Source organism: Ailuropoda melanoleuca, chromosome 10 (genome assembly GCF_002007445.2).
Source record: "Ailuropoda melanoleuca isolate Jingjing chromosome 10, ASM200744v2, whole genome shotgun sequence".
Classification (NCBI taxonomy): Eukaryota; Metazoa; Chordata; class Mammalia; order Carnivora; family Ursidae; genus Ailuropoda; species Ailuropoda melanoleuca.
This window is the reverse complement of record NC_048227.1, coordinates 58,098,556-58,123,135: the sequence shown is the minus strand read 5'-3', so window position 1 is coordinate 58,123,135 and position 24,580 is coordinate 58,098,556. Positions and strand designations below refer to the sequence as shown.

Sequence of the window (24,580 nt, the reverse complement as noted above, 5' to 3'; positions counted from 1 at the left end):
CCTGCTTCTTCCTCTCCCACTCCCCCTGCTTGTGTTCCCTCTCTCGCTGGCTGTCTCTATCTCTGTCAAATAAATAAATAAAATCTTTAAAAAAAAAAAAGAAAGAAAGAAAGATGGTGTCCAAGAAAAGCAATATTATGGGGCGCCTGGGTGGCACAGCGGTTAAGCGTCTGCCTTCGGCTCAGGGCGTGATCCTGGCGTTCTGGGATCGAGCTCCACATCAGGCTCTTCAGCTATGAGCCTGCTTTCCTCTCCCACTCCCCCTGCTTGTGTTCCCTCTCTCTCTGGCTGTCTCTATCTCTGTCGAATAAATAAATAAAACCTTTTAAAAAAAAAAAAGCAATATTATAATCTTGGTACTGCTATTTACTGATTTCTTAAACGACTTAATGCTTTCAACCAGAGTTTTACTTCCTTAAGGAAATATTTAGAACTTAGGAATTTTGACGTGGTAGTAAAATGTGACATTTGATGTAACTTTTAAGAAAGGTGGCAACAATTAGGAGACAGTTTGGGCTGTTCACACAGAGACTTCAACAATAGAGAGTTTTATTTTTTCATGTGAGAGGTCTCAGAGGCAGTCCTGGGCTGGTATCATGACTTGCCTGTCAGCTCCCAGCGTCACCTGCATCTTCTAGCCAAGGGGAAAACATATTCCTGCCCCATTGCCCTTTTCCTCAAAGGAAGCTGGGAAATGTAGTCACATCTTCAGCCATGTGAAGAAAAGAAGAACAACACTGTTCTTTGCTTTACCACAATAGCAAAGAGGTAATTGTTATCAGCCCTTCTAGGGTGTGGCTTTAGCAACATTCTGATCCTCTCTCTTAATTCTTTTTTCCTGATGCCTGATATTTCAGACTTTAGAGAAAGGTCATTTGGTAAGAAATAAAATTGAGTTCTCATTAGTTCTGACAATCTTTTTTTTTAAAGGTTTTTTTTTAATTTATTTATTTGAGAAAGAGAGGGTGAGCATGAGCAGGGGAAGGGGCAGTGGAAGAGGGAGAAGCAGACTACCCACTGAGCAGAGAGCCTTAGGGGCTCGATCCCAGGACCCCGACCTGAGCCAAAGGTAGATGCTTAACCAGCTGAGCCACCCAGGTGCCCCAGTTTTGGCAGTCTTAAATGTGAATGAGTTTCGATTTCTTCCTGAGAATTAATTTTGATGAATTGAGAAAAGAGACGATCGTGAAGACAGGGCATGTCTGATGGGGGTGTACCGTGGGATTGGGGTTGGATTGGAGGTGTTGGAAATACATGATCCTTTTTTCTTTTTTTTCTTCAATGGCTGTTTAAAATTATGGAGGCAGTTTTACTTAGGACCAGCATTTTAGTTAATGGTATTGAATGATGGAGTATAAAATTTGAGCCACCAAAATAAGTGAGATCAGTGTCTCTTACCAGAGAATCATAGAAAACTTAAAATAATTTTTGTAAAATTACTTTGTGTCTGACAATATTGGAGTGGGCACTTCCTAATTCTTTGCTCTCTAGACTTTGATTTTATCAGTGATGTAGCATCTTTGTTTGCTTGGCAGTCCTTAAATTATTTCCAGACCTGCTGCTCGTTTGGGGGTTTTTTTGTTTAATTTAGTTTTGTTTTTTGATTGTTTGCTTTCTGTTTTTTCCCCACTCCTGCCTTGTGGGATGAGTTTCTCTGTTCCATAGTAAATTTGGGAATTCTAATCCATACAGAGGAAGAAAGGAGTCTCAAAGCTCCCCTGTTTATGTCCAGTTCTTTGCATCTCACTCCTCTTTTGCCTTGTCATAATTCATTATGTCAAAGTGAAAACAGCAGTGGATAAAAGTCTTTTTGGCTAGGCATATATTATGTATTGTCAGGCTTTTACTTAAATTTACACCCAGGGGTGCCTGGGTAGCTCAGTTCGTTGAGCATCTGACCCTTGGTTTCAGCTCAGGTCATGATCTCAGGGTTGTTGGATTGAGCCCTGTCCGGCTTTGTGCTCAGCACAGAGTCTGCCGGAGATTGTCTCCCTCTCTCTCTTAAGCTCTCTCTTGTGTGAGCACGCTCTCAAATAAATAAAATCTTAAATAAATAAATTTATACCCAGAGATTCCCCCCCCATATTGTGTAACTGAGAACATTTTTTTCAGGTTTATTTATTTAGAGAGAGCACGAGTGGGGAAGGAACAGAGGGAGAGAGAGGGAGAGACTCGAAGCAGACTCCCTAGGACACGGGGCTTGATGTCACTGCCCTGAGATCATGACCTGAGCTGAAATCAAGAGTCAGAAGCCCAACCAATTGAGCCACCTAGGCACCCCACTGAGGACATTATTAAGACACTAATAGATCTAGAGCAGGAGTGAACAGGCTGTGGGCTTCCCTGGTTTTGTAGTTTTTATTGGAAGACTTCCAAAACTTAAGGCAATAAATTTGTGTTTTAAGCTACTAAGTTTGTGATGATTTGTTACAGCAGCAATAGGAAATTAATAAGATGACCACACCCCTGTACTAAAAATCATTTCTGGGGCTCCTGAGTGGCTCAGACGGTTGAGCGTCTGCCTTCGGCTCAGGTCATGATCCCGGGTCCTGGTTTCCAGTGCCACGTCGAGCTCCCTGCTCAGCAAGGAGTCTGCTTCTCCCTCTCCCTGCCCTTGTGCTCTTGTTTGCTCTCTCCCTCTCAAATAAAATCTTTTTTAAAAGCGGAGTATAAGAGAAAGAACCACATAATCTTTGATACAGTTGTTTATCTTTGCTATTGTGATCTGGTGCTCTTGTATGTGAGGGGGCCGACTTCTGAGACTAGACAGGTGTAAAATTATGAGTACTATGTGATGAATACTGTAGATTATTGGCTCTTGGTTAAAATTTAACTTAGAAAATGTGTTATTCTTTATTTTTAGGCCTCTGACCCTCCATAATTCCAGGCAAGGTCTTGGAAGCAATAGTATCTTCCATTCATTGCACACATTAGGAAAAAAGAACTTTGAGTTCTGCATCTTGTGATTCTAGGTCTCAAAGTCTAAAATATATAAGTATTTCAAGCAATAAATGTATAACTACACAATTTCTTCTGATGTTACAATTTTTTTTTCTTGGTTTCTATTTTGGAAAGAAACCTGCACGTTAGCTAGAGGCATTTATTTATAATGAGCAGGAACAGTTCTTTTAAAATAACCAGATCGATGTGTGAAAGGATAGATTTTAAAAATCCAACCTAAAAGGCTATGAGATATATACACTATATGTATCAGATACGTGAGGCACCCAGAACTTATATATGAAGAGAGTTCAAGAGTGTCAAAACTAAGGAAGCATTATAGAAGAAGCATTCTTATTATAAAAGCTGGTAAAACATTCTTAAAATTAAGAAAGGATTGGTAGGTTGGAGTAGCCTATTAGTTACGAGTATTGTTCAGTGGATTATTTAGATATGTTCTTTGATTTGCTTTATCTGTATGTTCTTTGCTAATCAATATGTTCTTTGATTTGCTTTTCTCTACAACTTTTGATATGCCTTTGTCTAAAACTGTGCTAATATAGTAGCCATTAGCTATATGAGGCCATTTAAATTGAAGTGTTAGATTCAAACTACCAGACATCTATTTGTCTGGTTTCCTTAGAATTAAAATTGACTTGTTTGACTTGTCTTTAGTATCATTATAAGTGATAATTGAGCTTGAATATACAGGATGTGTCATATATAAAGAGACCATTGTATATAGGGCTTTTTCTCTTGAGTTTCTGTAACCTTTTTGCTCCATCTTACTGTGTTTCCAGTCATTGGTCACTCACAGTCTGTTCACTGTCACCCCTGGGCCAAACTCCCAAGCATGTACTGACACACACCCTGTTCTCTGCTGATTAAGATAGAGAAAATGTCTTAATCCAGTCAAAGGTTAGATATTTATTTTTCTTACAGGATAATTTTATTACATCACGAAACTGAGCACAAGTTTCTAAACTATAGTTAAACTATTGCTTAACCAAAGAGAACTGGGATGAGAGTAAATGGTGCCTTTCAGAGTGTATAGAATCTTACTTCTCTTCAGTCCTGTACAGGTCCGACAGATTGCAGTTATAGTTGCTTTCAGGTTTTTTAAGACCACTGGGCCTTCCCACGGTATTAGGTCAGGCCCCTGAAGTAATTTCCTCTTCTCCAATGAAGTTGGGTCTCTTATAGGTCTTGCTGTGGCCAGTAGAAGAGGAAATGCTTCCCAAAATACCTTCCTGCCCCGCTTCCTCAAGGGTTCTTTATAAAGGCCTCAAAAAAATCTGTTAGATTAAAATGTTGAGGTCTTACGGCTAAATTCTCGTGTAAGCAAACTAAAAGCAACTCAGCAGTGGATATTAAATTTCGATTGTAAAGCACTTTGATAAGTGTTGTCCCTCAGTTTACATATTAATATATTCTTTCCATAAACACTGAAATTGGTTAGGAGTCAGGGTTGGCTGCAAAGGGTTGAACAAGCTGCAAAACAAAAACAGCTTCAGTTATAGAGTCATTGAAATGTCCTAGAGAGCTTCCATTTTTATAACTTCCTAACTTAAATTCTTGGTTGTTGAACAAGTCAGCTTGTTATAAAGATTGTTTGAATTGTTGCAACACTTTCTTTGGCAGTTTTTGATGGCTTGTGTTTCTGATTAGTGTTGTCCTAGTTTCGCCTGACTTCATTGAAAGAGCAGTTTCTTATCAGTATCATGGGGTTTCAGAGACACCTTGGCAGTTTTTTGCTATCAGTATTGCCAGAAATTCTGTATTCTGTGTCAGAATGTACAGAGAAATTTTGTTCTTTTAATTTATAGTTGCTGTTATTTATTACTATAGTTGCTGTTATTTATTACTATTAATTCCTACACTTACCCTGACACTACATTTTGTTTCTCTCCTCCATCATTCCCTGTGTAGGGCTCCTTACCCCTGCCGCACTGACAGACGTCATTTTCTTGTTGGGTTTTGACTGCTATGTTTATCGTATTCAAGTTTCATTCTCAAGGAAGCTAAACTTTCCTTTAAGTTGGTCTAAGCATCTGGGGCTTTCTTTCCCTATCCAGTGATGGTAGAAAAGAACTGAAAACAGACTTGAGTGTATTATATGTGTGAGGGCGTGCTGGGGGGAGGTTGTAGCAGAGGAGCAAAACTATTGGCCACTTACATAGCGTGGATTTCCATTCTTTCAGAACCTCCATTAAGTTTTTGTTCTTTGGGAAATAGTTTAACACATAAATTATGAACTTGAATTCATATCCCAGTTTGCCTAGCCTATTGAGTACCCTTGGACAATTAAGCCCTCTGAACCTGTTGTCTGTGCTAAAGATGACAGTGTTACTCGTTTCCTTAGAGTTACGTGAGAATTAAATGATGGACTTGAAATACTATCTCATTTGAATGCCTAGGTGGCTCAGTCAGTTAAGCGTCTGACTCTTGATCTCAGCTCAGGTCTTGATCTCAGGGTTGTGAGTTCAAGCCCTTCATTGGGCTCCGTGCTGGGCCTGTAGGCTACTTTAAAAAAAAATTCCTATCTCATTTATTTAATATTAGCTGTTGCTATTATTTAATTACTGAGTTGGCTCTAGCTTTCTGTTGCACTATCAAAAAAGAGAAGGAGGCACCTGACTGGTTCAGTCAGCAGAGCTTGTGACTCTTGATCTCAGGATTGTGAGTTTGAGCCCCACGTTGGAGGTAGAAGTTACTTTAAAAAAAGAGAAGAGAAAGTACTGCCTTCAGCAAATGATTGGTTTTCTGACATAAATTACCACACTTCATTTTTTTCTCCCAAACTCTCTGATATATAATTGAAATGTTCTTAAGGAAAAGTCAAAACTCTATCGAATCTCTTATATTATTGTAGAGTATATTATTTAAACATGACAATGGATGGTAGTGATGGTTGCACAGCAGTGTGAATGTACTTAATGCTTCAGAATTCCGTACACTTAAAAATGTATACTGTGTAATATAAAATGGTAAATTTTATGTTATGTGTGTTTTATCACTATAAAAAAAACATGGAAACACGAATAATGGAGGAGGAGCAGTTTAAGTTAATAAAATCTTTTCTTTCAAGTTACCAAAGCAGAGTTGGAAAGCAGTTCTTCATGACCTTCTAACAAGAATCTCAGTCCTTACCCATTTATCTTGTCTTAAAGTGTATTTTAGAGGTGCCAGGGTGGCTCAGTTGGTTAAGTGACTGACTTTTGGTTTCAGCCCAGGTCATTATCCCCAGGTTGTGGAATCCAGCTCTATGCTCAGCACAGAGTCGGCTTCGGATTCTCTCTCCCACTCCCTCTTTTTCCCCCCTCTGCCCCTCCCCCTACTCACATGTGCCCTCTCTTGCTCTCTAAAAATAAATAAAATCTTTAAAAAAAAGTTTTTTTAAAGTCTGTTGTATCTGTTATTAATATAGTCACTCCAGCTTTTTTGTGGTTACTTGTAACCTTTCACTTTTAACCTGTTTTTGGTTTTGAGTGTTTAATGTGTCTCTTGTGGACAGGATGTAATGGTATCTTTTTTTTTAAATCCAGGCTGACAATCTCTGTCTTTTGATTGAAGTGTTTGTTTTATGTTTAATGAAATTATTGGTATGATGTGTTTATTTCTGCCATTTGATACTTTTTTTTTAAGTTTTTATTTTAATTCCAGTTAGTTAATGTACAGTGTTATATTGGTTTCAGGTATGCAACATAGTGATTGAACACTTCCATACAGCACCCATTGCTCATCACTAGTGCACTTCTTTTTTATTTAATTTCATTTATTTATTTTTAAGATTTACTTATTTATTTTACTTATTTATTTTAGAGAGAGAGCAAGCGCACAAGCAGAGCAGACATAGGGGGTGGGAGGGAGAATCTCAAGCAAACTCCGTGCTGAGAGCAGAGCCCAACACAGGTCTTGATCTCACAACCCTGAGATCACGACCTGAGCCATAACCAAGAGTCAGACTTTTAACTGACTGTGCTGCCCAGGTGCCCCTTTTGTTTTTTTATTTTTCTGAGAGAGAGAAAGCCTGAGCTGGGCGGGAGGGGCAGAAGGAGAGGAAGAGAGAGAATCTCAGACAGGTTTCATGCCCAGCACAGGGCTCTACTCACAACCCTGAGATCGTTACCTGAGCCAAAATCAAGAGTCAGATGCTTAACCAACTGAGCCACCCAGGTGCCCCACAAGTGCACTTCTTAATACTTATTTATTATATCTCATTTTTGTTTTTCTATTCCTCTTTTTTTTAATAGGTATTTTTTAGCATACCATTTTAATTCCTAAGACCTTTTAAAATTCTTCTTAAAATTATTAGTGTTTGATCTAGGAATTACAATGACTCAGCCTTTCATAGTGTAACTCACTTTAATGCTAACTTAATTTCAGAAAAATACAGAAACTTTACTCCAAATACATCCAGTTCCTCCCCCTTCCTTTGTTTTATATTGTCATGTGTATTATATTTTTACATGGTACAGGGGTAACAATAAAGGTTTATAACTGTTTTATGCAGTTCTTTTTAACCATCTAAGAGAAGAGAAAAACACGTGTATACATTTACCTGTGTAATTACCTTTATTGCTGCTCTTATTTCTTCATGTGGATCCCAGTAACCATCTGTTGTCATTTCTTTTGAGCCTGAGGGCCTGGCTGGCTGGCTGGCTGGCTTGCTTGCTTGCTTTGTTTCTTAAAGATTTTTATTTATTTGAGAGAGAAAGACAGAGATAGAGAGAGCACGAGTGGGGAAGAGAGGGAGAAGCGGGCTCCCTGCAGCCACGTAGGTGCCCCTGAAGGGCTTTCTTTAATATTTCTTGTAAGGCAGATCTACTTACTATAAATTCTTGCAGTCTTTGTTCATGTGGGAATGGCTTATTCCATATGTATGTAAGTATTTTTTAAGTAGGCTCCATGCCCAGTCTGGATCCCAACATGGGGCTTGAACTCACAACCCTGAGATCAAGACCTGAGCTGAGATCAAGAGTTGGATGCTTAACTGACTGAGCCACCCAAGTGCCCCTTCTCTTTATTTTTGAAGGATAGTTTTGCTGGATATATTAGTTTTCTGTTACTGCATTAAAAATTATCATAAATGAAGCACCTTTGAGTACTACCTCACCAGTTTCTGAAAGTCAGAAATCTCGGCTTGGCTTAGCCGGGCCCTTTTGCTCAGGTCTTAAGATCTACAGTCAAGGTTTGATCAGGTTGTGGTCTCATGTGAGGCCTGGATTCTTTCTAGGCTTACATGGTTGTTGGGAGAATTCATTTTCTTGTAGCTATGAAATTTATAGTGGCCTTCCTCTTCAAGGCCAGTGGGAAAAAATCTTGATTTCAGGGGAACTAAAGTCCTCTTTTTAAGGAGCTCACCTGATTTAAGTCAAGTCCACTCAAAAAAATCTCTTTTGATGGACTCAGAGACTGATTAGGGACTTTATCTGCAAAAGTCCTTCATCTTTGCCATATAATGTAACTTAATCATGAAAGTGACATCCATCAGGGTGCCTGGGTGACTCAGTCGTTAAGCGTCTGCTTTTGACTCAGGGCATGATCCCAGAGTTCTGGGATCGAGCCCCACATCAGGCTTTTCTTCTGCTGGGAGACTGCTTCTTCCTCTTCTACTCCCCCTGCTTGTGTTTCCTCTCTCTCTCTGGTGCTCCCTCTGTCAAATAAATAAATAAAATCTTAAAAAAAAAAAAGTGACATCCATCATATTTGTAGGCCTCACCCACGCTCATATAGGAGGTGTGTACATCAGGGGTGGGAATGGGGGGGTACATATCAGATTTTTGTCTACCGCTGATTATAGACTTTGTTGTGTTTTCTTTAAGCCTTCTGAATATTCCATTTCTTCCTAATTTCTGTTGTTTAGGGGGAGAAGTCAGCTGTTAATTTTATTGCGTGTCTCCCTATATGTGATGAGTCATTTTTCTCTTGCCATTTTCAAGATTTTTGCATTCTACCTTTTTTTGAGGTTTTATATTTTGAAGAGGTCTTACTAATATTATTATGCTTTTAATGTTAATTTATGTGTGCTCAGAAGCACTTCTTGTGCAATGTTTAAATGTTTTTAAAGGCCTCTTGATCAAATATTACTTAGCTTCTTGCACATAGTAGTTGTTTAGGTACTTATTAACTGCCTAGGGGAGTTTTTAAAGCTTTATTTAACATCTGCTTTAGGTCAGGTACTGTAAGCATAGTATGCCTTAAGAGCATGAACTTTGAACTTGAAAAACACTCTCTCTGCCTATTTGTATGCATGTGACCCTGAGCAAGTTACCTCACTCCACTTTTTGAGTTTCTTCAGCCATAAAATGAAACTTCAGAGGATTAAATGTGACACGTGGCTATACTACCCAAAGCAGTGTACACATTTACCGCAATCCCTATCAAAATACCACCAGCATCTTTCACAGAGCTAGAACAAACAATCCTAAAATTTGTATGGAACTGCAGAAGACTGAACAGCCAAAGCAGTCCCTAAAAAAGAAAAACAAAACTGGAAGCATCACGATTCTGGACTTCAAGCTATATTACAAAGCTGTAGTCATCAAGACAGTATGGTACTGGCATAAAAACAGACACATAGACCAGTGGAACAGAACAGAAAACCTAGAAATGGACCCACAATTATACGGTCAACTAATCTTCGACAAAAGATAGAATATCCAAGGAAAAAGACAATTTCTTCAACAAATAGTGTTAGGAAGACTAGACAGCAACACACAGAAGAATGAAACTGGACCACTTTTTTACACCATAATAAATTCAAAATAAATTCAAAATGGATGAAAGATCTAAATGTGAGAGAGGAAACCATCAAAATCCTAGAGGACACAGGCAGCAACCTCTTTGATGGCTGTAGCAGCTTCTTACTAGACACATCTCTGGAGGCAAGGGAAACAAAAGCAAAAATGAACTATTGGGACTTCGAGATAAAAAGCTTCTGCACAGTGAAGGAACTAATAAACAAAACTAAAAGCTAACCTATGGAATGGGAGAAGATATTTGCAAATAACATGTCTGATAAAGGGTTAGTATCCAAAACATATGAAAAACTTATCAAACTCAATACCCAAAAAAACCCAGATAATCCCAGTTTAGAAATGGGCAGAAGACATGAATAGACACTTTACCAAAGAAGACATCCATATGGCTAACCAACACATGAAAAGATGCTCAACATCACTGATCATCAAGGAATTACAAATCAAAACCACATTGAGATACCACCTCACCCCTGTCAGAATGGCTGAAATTAACAACACAGGAAACAACGGGTACTGGCAAAGATGTGGAGAAAGGGGAACCTTCTTACACTGTCGGTGGGCAAGCAAACTGGTACGGCCACTCTGGAGCACAGTAGGGCGGTTCCTCAAAAAGTTAAAAATAGAAACTACTCTACGATCTAGTAATCGCATTACTAGGTATTTACTCAAAGGATACAAAAATACTGATTTGACGGGTACCTGCACCCTGATGTTTATAGCAGCATTATGAACAATAGCCAGACTATGGAGAGAGCCCAAATACCCATTGACTGATGAATGAATAAAGGAGAAGTGGTGTGTACACACACACACACCCAAAAAAAAAAAAAAAACGGAGTATTAGCCATCAAAAAGAATGAAATCTTGCCATTTGCAATTTCGTGGGTAGAGCTAGAATGTATTATGCTAAGCAAAGTAAGTCAGATAGAAAAAGGCAAATACCATATGATTTCACTCATATGTGGAATTTAAGAAACAAAACAGGTGAACATATGGGAAGGGGGACCAAAAAAATAGAGAGGGAAACAAACCATAAGAGACTCTTAAAAATAGAGAACTGAGGGTTGATGGAGGGAGGTTGGTGGGGGGTGGGCTAAATGGTGGTGGGTATTAAGGAGGGCACTTGTTACGATGAGCACTGGGTGTTGTATGTAAATGATGAATCACTGAATTCTTCTGAAACCAATATTGCACTGTATGTTACCTAACTAGAATTTAAGTAAAAATTTGAAAAAAAAAATGTAGCGTGGTAGTTGCCCTATACTCGATATCCAGTGATAATATGTGTGAAGTAATAATAGTTCGTCTTTAATTATTGAGGTAAATGGCAGTATCTTCATTTTAAAGATGATGCAACTCAGATTTAGAGAGGGAAAGTAACTTTTTTTTAAAGATCGATTTATTTTAGGGAGAGAGCGAGAGCCGAGGAAAGATAGAGGGAGAGGAAGAGAAGCAGACTCCTCTCTGAGCGGAGCCTGATGCAGGGCTCGATCCCAGCACCCTAAGATTGGGCCTGAGCAGAAACCAGGAGTCGAATGTTCAACCTACTGTGCCACCCACCCAGGTGCCTCAGAAAATTTTTTAATTAGTCTTAAAGCCTCTAAGCCTAAAAGGTTGCACATACATGTCTTTATCATAATAATGGACTCCCGAGATTTTGTACTGTCTTACAGAAACTTGGCCCATGGTATTCTAGTATCCTTAATTTCTCTCTCCTTATTCTTATCTATCTTTGTCTATATGAAGTCTGCTAATCAGGGACCATGTCAGTGTATTTAGTCAGTGTTTGTAGAAGATTTTCAATATTTTTATTCTGTATAGTTCTTAGCATTCTAAGTAACATCAGTGGCTTATGAGACTTCATAATTAATATTTATAAGTGTCATGACTTAAAATATATTAATTACTATACTTCCAAAGAGTTTGGGGGCTGGAGCTTAAGGATCTGGAATGATTTCCTTTTCTTACAAACTTTACAATTCAGAGGAGAGGGCAGGGGAGGGAAAGTATGAGGAGAAAAGAGGCTAGACTAAGTACTCAGAAATGAACTTAAAGTACGAGGGACAGAACCCAGAATACCCTGCTCTCCAGCCCCACCACAAATACTGATGATACCTAACAGTTAAAGAGAGTGTGCTGGCAGAAAATTTTTTTGAATTACACTGACTTAATTATTAATGTATTGAAATCTTTGATGACAAGTTACAGCTTGTATGACCTGTGCTTTTTCTAACGGTTTATTATGAGGGTTCTTAAGAGAATTACTTACTGTTTCTAATAAAAGGATTTTGTGTTAGTGATTTGAGTACTTTTGGGATAAGAACAATAATCACTCTTTGTGGGGCCTTATGGAAGGAAGAAAGTATTGTAATCACACGGCTGTCAGTCTGTAAATTTAAAGCATGCATGTATGTAGTATTTAATATCATTGTCTAGTTGGTCTTATTAGAGCCAGTCCCTCTCACAAGAAGAGAAAGGGGTTTATGAATAAGCATCACTCACGTCTTAAAGAATTAAGACTCATTAAGTATCCTTTTTCATGTTTTCATGTTCCAGGTAATATTTCATTCTTTGAAGAAACACCTCAGTATTACTCTTTAATAATGTATGTGGCAAATTATTTCATACTCTGTTTTTAGAGGTTTATCAAGTTAGTGCAGAGAAAGCAACTTAATCTTAAATTACAGCTTATTTTAGGACCTTGCTTTTGTTTAGAGTAGAAAAATGTCAGTTCATTTTATCACCTGCTTAAATTATGGAAGAACACTTCCATAATTGAATAATCGATAATCAATGAACTATATAGATTTTCTGGGAACCTCAGCTGCTCAGACATAGTCAAGAGCTAATAAGGAAACAAAAAAGTTAACAGCAAAGGGTTAAAAATAAAGTTTATATACTTGTTAGGTACCACGTTTTTATATATGAAATATTGTCCTATCAGTATGCTTCTTGTTTAGCCCAGTTCCACCAGAGTCAGGTTACTGATTCCGTTACTTGTTACTGTATAACAGACAACCCCAAAAGTTGGTGGCTTAAAACAACTAACATTCACTTTATCACAACTCTGCAGTTTGGTCAAGTCTTAGAAGGAACAACTTATCTCTGTTTTCCTTGGTATCTGCTGGAGCACCTTGACTGGGGCTGGAGGATTTATTTCCAAGATGATTCAATCATATGGCTGGCTGGCAGGTTGGTGCTGGCACCAACTGGGAGTTCAGCTGGGGCTATTGATGAGGTCCTCAGTGTTCCTTCATGTGGATAGCTAGACTTCTAACAGAATGGTGTCCAGGTTCCAAGAGAGGATGTCTTTTTATGAACAGATGTTCCAGTTCACAAATACTTGCTACTATGTCATTCGTCAGAGGTGGTTACGTGGCCAAGTAGATAGGGGAGAGGATACAGAAAACAAGACTTATTGCAGGTAACCAAAGTGATAGCCTACTACAGTTCTGTACCTCCTCTGTCTGTAGTGAAGTAGCCTCCCTGGAGGCCATTCTGAAGCCTTAACACTCATAGCCTTTGGCTCAGGAATTTCACCTTTAAGGGGTTGTCTTAAGGAAAGTATATAAATTTCCCTGGATCTGTATCAAGTCTTCATCTAACTCTCATTCATAGGATTTTGCCGAGGGTGAGGTAGCTGGTTAATGCAAGAGTTGGGATTAAAACCAGATTGTCTGGTTCCAGAGCTGTGTGCTTAATCATTGTATTATACCACCTCTCATGTAGATGTATAATCATGTTAATGATATAAATGGGAAGCTCATAACATATTTAATAAAAATAGAAGTTGTATATATAAAAGTCTGAAAGGATATATATCAAAATGAAATATCTACAAAGGAATGTGTATTACTGTTCTAGTTTTTTTAATCGTAAGGAAAGTTTTTATGAGCCTACCATGCAAACTTAACCTAATATGTTCTTCATATGTGTTTTTTTTTAGATATTTTTTTAATTTTTAAGTAATTCGCACCCAACTTAGGGCTTGAACTTACAACCCCAGGATTGAGTTGCATGTTCCACTGACTGACCCAGCCAGGCACCCCTTAGATCTATTTTATTTCTACTCTACTTCTTTAATTCCTCCCTACCCTCCGATTTCGTGCTATACATCTCTCTTGAGGAGGAGATCCTTTTTAGATCCCTGTAGTCTGTATGTGCCTGATACTGCATGTATAGAAGCTTAGAATACACTTACTGAGTAGTTTCTTAACTAAACTAATATTCTTCTGCTGGTTTCCACATTATAGTTTTACCTGCAATGACTTTGCATCCATTTCCAGTTATTCTCATAAGGGTTAGTTCCAAATCACTATCCTTGGGGACAGATTGCTTAGCTCGCCTACCCTGTTTCACTGTTAGTAGGTCTAGGACAGTGGTTCAAGGGCAGTGATTCTCAACCCTGGCTGGACCTTAGAATTACCTAAAAACACTAATGTTCGGGTTCCACCTCAGACTAATTTGAATGAGATTCTGTAGGTGGTGGCACTTGGGATGTATGGGAATGGGTGGGTGTTAACAGCTCTTGAGACAGTTCTCACCATGAGGCAAGTTAGGAAGGTACAGAAAATAGTTTTGCACTTTTAAAGTAGTTCAGAAAAGGTCGTAGTCTATTAATAACCAGTTTTCTTTCAGAAGTCTATATGGGATTATATAAACATTCGTGAACTATTAGGAACAAATTTTTCTTTACAGTAGAATTATTACTGCATTTTCCTTAAAGGTGAGAACCTTGCATGAGCTCACAAATGCATCTTGTTGCCCATTCACAAATGAAGAATATGGTCAAAGTAGGAAAAGTATATGGAATTACTTGATTTATGCATTAAAGCAGTCTAGATAGTTTCTTCTCTACTGTTTCGGATATTACGCCGTAAAGGATACTTCTTTCATGCTGTACACCTAAAACTAATGTCATATTGTATGTCAACTATACTTCAATTTTTTTAAAAAAGGATACTTCTTGTAACATAATGGGAAATTGTATCAGTGGAAGGCCATGTCCTTTTTTTTTTTTTTTTTTTTTAAAGAAACTAAACTAAATACCTTGGCTTACTGACAATCTACATTTCAAAGGTTCTTCGGACTAAAAGCTTATTTTTCACTTAAATGACTTCTCCTCAGCCATATTTAGAGTTCATCAAGGTTATAAACCATATCTCCAGTTATTCATGCTGTTCCAGATTGGGTAAACCAAGTATCAAAAGTACTGACGGGCGAGGTAATAGCTTAAGCACTTCTCAGCTTATCCTTTATCTCTAGATGTAGATATTTGGAGAAATGCAGCCGTTTAATGAGAACCAAGTGAGGCATCCATTTACATCTCTTAGGATTGGTTAAATAGAGTATGGTCTACTGAGTATACTTTTGATGTTGTTGCCAGTCTCTTTTTTCAAATGTATACATGACACTATCTGAAGAAATACTAGAAACACCTAGTAAACATTTTTCTAATATCTATTGTTAAGGTATATTCAGGTGATCACATTTTGAGGCTTGGTTTTCTATTTGGCTGCCAGTGATAATCAGGTTACATATAGGGTATCTGTGAGCCGCTGACTTTAATAGGTCAGCCTGTGTAAGTGTGTAAGACCCAGCTTTTTGGAGACCAGTGTGACAGTTTCCTCTGCTTAAATGTGAAGGGAGCACTTATTTTAGAGGTCTGTACCATGGTTTCAGAAATCTGTTCTATAATATATAATATCTATTAAGTTTCCCGATTATTTTACTCTACGTGATTAGTAATACCTTCTAGGAAATGGCTGGTTTCTCTTTTATATAAATGGTAGGCTTTTAAAAAATTTTATATTTGCGTATAGTTGACACAATGTTATATTAGTTTCAGGTGTACAGCATAATGATTCAGTGTGTCTATAGGTTATGCCATGCTCACCACTAAATAGCAGTTTTAGAGTACAGACATACAGACATCTCCTAACACTTCATCCCTTTGGAGTTTTGTTTCTGGTATATTATTGTAACATAAAAAAAATAATACTGAGTAGTTTTCTTCAAGGTTTTAGTCCTGCTCTCTTTGAATTTTCTGACTATCCCAGGTATCTTGTGTAATTAGTCCATTACCTTTTCATGTGGTCTGCAAAATACATTCTCCTCTTGCAAATGAAAAGGCAAGATACACAGAAAAGCTTGAGATATCTCCTAAGGCAAGTACAAATATCCATGGCCTCATTTTAGCCAAATAGACTGTCAATCCTCTACTGAATCTGTTTACTAAATCAAATTGTGAACAAAATGTACTTAACATATCTGTATGTTGATACTGTTATTTGGTAGTGCAATAAGCTAGTCTCCCCATGGTTCAAGTCAGGCAAATAACTTCATCTAAAAATGTGAATTTCTCCAAGAAGCAGAATTCATTCTGTGCTCTGATGGTTCTATAAGCTTTAAATTTAGGTGGATAAATTCCAAATGGCACTAAATTTTATTATGACAGCAAGTACAAGAATAAGGAAAAAAGACTTACTGTAAAGAGGAAAAAACTTTATATTGGAGAAATCTGGCTGACTTAACCTTAATCCAAGTGATCCAATAATAGGAGAAACTGTCATGTCTTTCTGATGTGATATACTGAGAAGGCTTCAACATACCTGCCATTAAGAACATTCCTGCCAGAGGGGCGCCTGGGTGGCTTAGTCGTTAAGCGTCTGCCTTCGGCTCAGGGTCTGATCCCAGAGTCCTGGGATCGAGCCCCGCATCGGGCTCCTCCACTGGGAGCCTGCTTCTTCCTCTCCCACTCCCCCTGACTGTGTTCCCCCTCTCGCTGGCTGTCTCTCTCTCTGTCAAATAATAAATAAAATCTTAAAAAAAAAAAAAATTCCTGCCAGAAACTCAGGACATGAAACTGGTCAGGAGGAAACAGACAGACTCAAATGTATAATGTATCTCAAATATCTGGCTTTCAGTGTTTAAAATTGTCAGTGTCTTCTGGAGGAGATAATGCTAAGTGAAATAAGTCAAGCAGAGAAAGACAATTATCATGATTTCTCTCATCTATGGAACATAAGAACTAGGAAGATCGGTAGGGGAAGAAAGGGATAAAGAAAGGGGGGTAATCAGAAGGGGGAATGAAACATGAGAGACTATGGACTATGAGAAACAAACTGAGGGCCCCAGAGGGGAGGGGGGTGGGAGAATGGGATAGACCGGTGATGGGTAGTAAGGAGGGCACGTATTGCATGGTGCATTGGGTGTTATACGCAACTAATGAATCATCGAACTTTACATCGGAAACCGGGGATGTACTGTATGGTGACTAACATAATAAAAAAACATTAAAAAAAATAAAAATAAAAAATGAAATTGTCAGTGTCTTGACTGGTAAAACATCAGGAAGACTGTTCTGAATTGAAGGAGATTAAAGACACAAGGCAGAGCTTGATTCTTAATTGTATTCCAATTTTTAAAAAGTTTTAAAGGGACAACTGTTAAAGTTGAATATGGACTGCATATCAGTGTTAATGTCCTGTACTTGGTCCTTGTCCTGTGGTTATATAAGAGACGTTCTTAGGGACTGCACACCGAAGTGCTTAGTGGGTTATGGTATCTGCAGTTTACTCTCAAAGGGGTCAGCAAAAATAACTGCGTGTAGGAGATTGAGAAAGCAAATATAACAATAATGACAATTGGTTGAAGATAAAGGAGAGTATTATAATATTAGAACTTTTTTCTGAGTTTTAAAAACATACAAAAGTGGTAATGTAAAGAAAAACAACTCAGACTTACTATGCAGTTTGTTGGGTGCTGGGTACAGTTCTAGCATGTATATATATATTACCTCATTTCATCATTACAACAACTATAGAAGAGATGAGTATAAGAACATGGTCTTCCAGAACCACACATCTAATTTATTTCAAAATATTTATCCCTTGAATGATTTCCCAAGCAGTAGAAGAGAAATTATCTGGGCTAGTTCAACTTCTAAACCATCTATTTTGATATACTTTCATACTATTATCCCCAGTTTATAGATGAGCAAATTGAAAAATAGATTAACTAGCCCAAGTCATACAGCTAAGTGACAATGCTGGAATTTGAACATAGACAGAGACTGAACTCCTAACCGCTGTTGTAATATAGAATATTACAAAGTGTGTACTTTTATACTGAATGACTCTCTCTGAGATTTCATGGTTAGAATGAGAAGGAGTAGGGTTACCAACTTTAATTTTCTTTGACTGAAGAAGGAATAGTGTGACTACTATAAAGTTTTATAAAACAAGATATTAAAAATCTTAAATTTGACTAAAATCTCATTTCTTTATTTGAAGCATTGAATGTGTTTTTGTTGTTGTTTTAGTTTTTATTTATTTGAGAGCACAGGCAGGGCAAGAGGCAGAGGGAGAAGCCAACTCCCCACCAAGCAGGGAGCCTCACTTGGGGCTCCATCCTGGGACTCCGGGATCATGACCTGAGCCAGAGGCAGACACCCAACCGACTGAGCCACCCCCACATCCCACAATGAATGCTTTTCTTTTGTATTTTCTCTATTTTTCTATTCTCTATTTCATTTATTTCCATTCTGATCTTTATTATTTCCTTTCTTCTACTTGTTTTGTGTTTAGTTTGTTCTTCTAGTTTCCTAAGGTGGAAGTTTATTCATTTGAGATATTTCATCTTTTTTAATGCAGACATTTACAGCTATAAATTTCCACCTAAGCACTGGTTTACCTGCTTGTTGGATGATTGTTTGAACCAGTCAGACATGTTATAGTAATAGTTTCTAAACTTGTGTGTTAATCATCTGGGGAACTTTCTTAAAAGGCTCATTCCTGGGGCACCTGGGTAACTCAGTCAGTTGAGCATTGGACTCTTGATTTCAGCTCAGGTCAAGGTCTTGTGGTCATGGATGAGCCCTGCGTCCTGCTTCTGCACTGAGTGTGGAGTCTACTTTTTCCTTCTCCCTTTGCCTGCCACTCCCCCTGCTTGTGGTCATGTATGCTCAGTCTCTTTCTTGGTCAAATAAATAAATAAAATCTTTAAAAAAAAAAATAAGTAAAATCTTTAAAGGGTTCATTCCCCTAGAAACTGATTTAGTTGCTCTGAGGCAGGCATCAAGACTCTTTTTTTTGTTTGTTTTTAAGGACTACCCAGATTGCTACCATCTGAAAACTCAGTGTTATTTGCTTACTTTTCTATACTTATGATCTACTTCCATTTAAGAAATTGTTTCAGGGTACCTAGGTAATTCTGAAGCATAGCTGGATTTAAGAACCAGTGATGTCAGGGCGCCTGGGTGGCTCAGTCGGTTAAGCATCTGCCTTCAGCTCAGGTCCTGATCCCAGAGTCCCAGGATTGAGCCCTGCATTGGGCTCCCTGCTCAATGGGGCGTCTGCTTCTCCCTTCTCCCACTCCCCTGCTCATGTTCTCTCTCTCAAATAAATAAATAAAATATTTTTTTAAAAAAAGAATGACTGATGTCTTTGATTTTAGTAGTAGGGGTCTGATATAGAAATTTTGGTTTGTTTCTTTTTCTCTGACTTTTTAAACATTGTGCCACTTATTTATTTGGTTTTATTTTATTTATTTATTTATTTTAGAGAGAGAGTGGCGGGGAAGGGCAGAGGGAGAGGAAGAGTTTTAAGAAAACTCTGCACTGAGCACTGAGCCCCACTAGGGGCTTGAACTCCTCATGACCCTGAGGTCACAATCTGAGCCAAAACCAAGAGTCGAACGCTTAACCAACTGAATCACGCAGGCATCCCCCCTAAAATGTTAATAAGTAGTGGTGGCACATTAACTAGTATTTGAGTTGTAATAATTTAAAAGGCATATTTTGGAATGGTGAATAAAATCAGGTTGTTTTTTTTTTTAAGATTTTGTTTATTTGAGAGATAGCATGAACAGGGGCAGAGGGAGAAGGAGAAGCAGACTCCCAGTGGAGCAGGGAGCCTGACTCAGGGCTCAATCCCAGGACCCTGGAATCATGATCTGAGCTGAAGGCAGACACTTAACTGACTGAGCTACCCAGGTTCCCCAATGGATAAAGTCGTTTTTACAAACTTTATGAATTCCTGGCAACCTACTTAACTTTTTGAGAAGCAGATAATTCTTTGCTTTTTAAATGTTAGTTTGGGCCATAGCCCTGACATAGCTTTAAATTACTGTTAATACTGGGTTTCTTATATAGATCCTGTGAGAATAACTGATGTGTTTGTAGGAGCCTCTGTCTTTGCTTCAGATTTATAATGAAACATAAGTTGTGCAACTTTCGCAGTTACATGAATGCAATTGAAAAGACCAAGGTTACTGAAACTCACCTTTAGCATTTACTAATAATAGGTACCTATACACATAGGTGAAGATTATGGCTTAGTTTATGGTTCTTGCCTATGATGGACTTTAGTTTTACTTGTCTCTGATCTCACCTGTCTCTGATCACTGTTCCTACAAATAAAATATTGTTATTTTATACAAATGGCTGAGATTGACACTTTTATCTATTAGGTAAAATCACAGTAGCTAGGCAGAAAATAGCAGCTTCTAGTTTGTGCTCAGTCTGAGCAATTTAGAACAGCTTCTAAAATTAGGGGGGAAATATGAATGTCAGGATGAGAGAATACTAACTGTTGCCTTTTTAAAGTTTCCAAAGTTTAGTCATCTCTAATTAACCATATTTATAGTCTGATTTACATTTAATTTCAGAATTCACCATTTTATTTCTCTCTGGATGGGTCTATAAAGCATTTTAAATGAAATCCAAAGTAAAACCTATAAGGAATCTTTGCTCTAATTTGCCTGAGTAGTCTAGCTCTTGTGCGTATTCCTCAAGCCAATAAACTGAAGAAATGGCTAGAACCAACTGTTGTTTTTTGTTTTTTTTTAAAGATATAATTGACATGGGGCACCTGGCTGGCTCAGTCGGAACAATTAGTGACTTTTGATCTCAGGGTTGTGCATTTGGGCCCCATGTTGGGTGTAGAGCTTACTTAACTAAATAAAACTTAAAAAAAAAAAAAAAGATGTAATTGACATTAACATTAGTTTCAGGTGTACGACATAAATGATCCCATATTCGTATACTTTGTGAAATGATCACAGTAAGTCTAGTTAACATCTCCCACTATACATAGTCACAAAAACAATTTTGTCTTGCGATGAGAACAGAACCAACTGTTCTTAGTGCCCCTCATGCACAGACATGTAGCTAATCTGTCCAGTTCTGTGGCTTCAGCTTTTGTGGTAACTGTTCTGTTTTTCTGTTTTAAAGTTATTTTCCTGTTCAGAGATGTTTATTAACTCATGGTGTTCACAAATACATACCTTAGCCAGGTACTCAGGGCACCATTTCACCTTCTCAGTTTTCCGTGATCTGTGCTTTAGAATACTCAGCATGCAGTTCACACGATTTAACCATTCTCAACTGTCTTCGTACAGTATGGCTTACTCCACGTGTTAAAAGAGTACTGGCCAAATCCAGTATCAGTTCCTTTATGCTTTTATTATGCAAATGGTATCATACTGTATATACTGTTCTGAAACTTTTTTTTTAAGATTTTATTTTTTATGCTGTGTCTACCCCCAACATGGGACTCAAATTCATTACCCTGAGATCAAGAGTCACATACTCAAAAAAAAAAAAAAAAGTCACATGCTCTGAAACTTCTATTTAACATATCTCAGGCAGGCTTTCCGATCAGCCTGTGGCTGAATTTTAGTTTGTAAAAGCTGTATAATATTTCATCTTATGTTTGTAACAGTTTTATTAGATTTAGTTTTATTATTATATGAACAGTGCTTAAGTATTAACTACTACATACCCTTATCTCTTTGTATATGTGGAAATACTTGTAGGATTAATTCCTAGTGGAATTGTTGGCTTAAAAGATACATGCTTTTACCAGGGATGTACTGTATGGTGACTAACATAATAAAAAAACATTAAAAAAAAAGATATATGCTTTTATTTTTTTATTGTTGTCATTTTTAGTTTCAGGGGTAGAATTTAATGATTATAACCCCCCAGTGCTCATTCCATCAAGTGCCCTTCTTAATGCCCATCACCCAGTTACCCCAACACCCACCTCACACCCCTCCAGGAACCCTTAGTTTATTTCCTACGGTTAAGAGTCTCTTATGGGGGGGCGCCTGGGTGGCACAGCGGTTAAGCGTCTGCCTTCAGCTCAGGGCGTGATCCCGGTGTTGTGGTAGCGAGCCCCACATCAGGCTCCTCTGCTATGAGCCTGCTTCTTCCTCTCCCTCTCCCCCTGCTTGTGCTCCCTCTCTCGCTGGCTGTCTCTATCTCTGTCAAATAAATATAATCTTTAAAAAAAAAAAAAGAGTCTCTTATGGTGGGGCGTCTGGGTAGCGCAGTCGTTAAGCGTCTGCCTTCGGCTCAGGGCATGATCCTGGCGTTCTGGGATCAAGCCACACATCAGGCTTCTCCGCTGGGAGCCTGCTTCTTCCTCTCCCACTCCCCCTTCTTGTGTTCCCTCTCTTGCTGGCTGTCTCTCTGTCAAATAAATAAATAAACTTAAAAAAAAAAAGTCTCTTATGGTTTGCCTCCCTGTTTTCATCTTATTTTTAAGATATATGCATTTAAAAGAGTGATAGATGTCACCAAAATGCCCTCCTTATAGGTTGTACCAGTTTTTACTACTCTCAGCAGATTTTTCAAGTGTGTGTCTGTCTCTTTCTCTCCTCACCATCACTAGGTATTAAAATGAAATACCTACCTGTCTGAGTGAAAAATGGGATCTTACTGTTTTAAGTAGCATTTCTTGTGTGAGTGAAGTTGAACATTATTGGCCATTAATCTGTGTTCTGCCTGTTTTATTTGTCAGGTTATTCATCTTTATCCTTAATTGGTCTCTAAGTTCTTTACATTTTAATAAAATTATCCCTTTGTTTTATGTTGCAAATATTTGTCTACAATTTGTTCTTGGTGTTTCAACTTTGTTTTTGTTTATGGTGTATGGTATTTTTAACCACGGAAATTTAAATTTTTTGTATACGTATCCTTTAACTTCCCTAATATATTATAAGCTTCAACAGGGTTAGGGCTCCATCTCAGTCATTATATTCCCCAACTTACCGAGCACTAGCCCTTTTATAAATGTTCCCAAATTGTAAAAATAATTGAGTCCTCCTAAAAAAAAAAAAAAGTGATCATCCTTACTCTTCTCTATTTAGAAAACCAAAATGGAACATTTTATGAGGGTTAAATAAGTTGAAAGTGACTGATTAAGAGTTTATAATCAACAATGGCTTAAAGAAAACACCTCCACATTTTTTCATTTTTATTTTGATCAAGTTGAGTTGAAAGACGTTCGTGTTGATGAGAAGGAAGTTAACTGGCAAACTTCCCACTCCAGATGTAATGGGCAAATAGAGTTAGATGATGTGACTTTATCAAAATAAAGCAGTCCTCATGTAAAGAGAAATCATAGCCAGCTGAGCAGAATTTTCTTTAACTGTGACCCTTTTTTATCTATCAAATTATTAGCTAATCATAGAAAGGAATGGACTTTTTCTCCTTCCCATTCTCCTTCTATTAAAGTGAATCAGATATAATCATGATTGTGTCAAAAGTTCAAAAGGGAAAATGGAAGGTAAAATGAGCTGAATTGGCACTCTTCCCTCAACATTGTGCCTGTAAGCTTGATATGTTGTTTCAGAGATTAACTTTATGGACTTCCGTACCCAGAAGTATGAAAATTCTTAGGGAACTCTTTTCACAAGCTTGATCTTAACATATTGAATAAAGAGAGCAGCTAATCCTTTCTGTAAAGTAATTTGAGAGGAGGGAATTCAAAATGTAAAATCTCACCTGCAGAAAACACTCAATTCTGTAAAAGCCTTTCTGTCTTTAGACACTTACAAAGACTTAATATTTTAATGCGGAAGGGTGAACTTGGTTAAAAAGCCAATGGGTGAAATTAGAGAGAAATAATCCAGTGCTTTCTTTCTGGGAATTATCATCCTGCTCCCCAGGGGACCTAATTTTATTCCCTGTGGGGAATGAGAATACCCTTCTGTACAGCAAGCCAGCATCTCTAAATATAAGCTTGACTTTTAGTATAATAAGAGTCTTGTTAGGTGCAATTTTGCTCTTAGTCATTAATACAATGAACAAATGTTGTGGTTACCTGGGAAAGAAAATTCAAGTGCTTTTAAACCTCTTGTGAGGTTTGGTTTCGTGCTTGAAACCTATCCAGTGTTATGCCCAATAGCTTCTGTAGAAGATTCCAAGCTATAAGGTATACAACATGGAGAAGTTAATACACTTTGGAAAAAATTGAGACCTACTACAAAATGGGTTTTAGGCTCTGAATAAAAAGCTTTTATTTTGCTGAATGACGATTATCAGTGGCATTAAGTTTAACAAATGATTGACATTTTCTTAAGAGTGAGGTTTACATGATGGATGATGTCCCTTCTGGTGACACTTAACTTTTTTCTTTTCAGCTGTAAAACAGTTTGCTGTTCTACACATGCAAAGACCAAATTAAAGACAAAATATAATCTAAGAGGGGCACCTGGGTGGCTCAGTCGTTAAGCGTCTGCCTTCGGCCCAGGTCATGATCCCGGCGTTCTGGGATCGAGTCCCGCATCTGGCTACTGCTTGGTGGGAAGCCTGCTTCTCCCTCTCACAATCCCCTTGCCTGTGTTCCCTCTCTCACTGTCTCTCTCTGTCAAACAAATAAACAAAATCTTAAAAAAAAAATTAAAAATATATATATATATACAATCTTAAGAGCATATAGTATTAAATAGCATTTTCAGTATGGTATCGCATTAATTGTGTTAGATCATTTCTGTCCCCTGTAAACTTTGTGATATTATATGTACTTTAAATTCTATCCTTGATAATAAAATCATGGTGGTATACTGCTCCTGCTAATAGTCCTTAA

General features: G+C 37.8%; 1 protein-coding gene across 1 annotated transcript in view; it reads left to right on the top strand.

Moving 5' to 3' along the window:
* The window catches only part of SNX3 (sorting nexin 3), a 43,212-nt gene that overhangs the window by 9,311 nt on the left and 9,321 nt on the right, over positions 1-24,580 (top strand). The window lies entirely within an intron of this gene.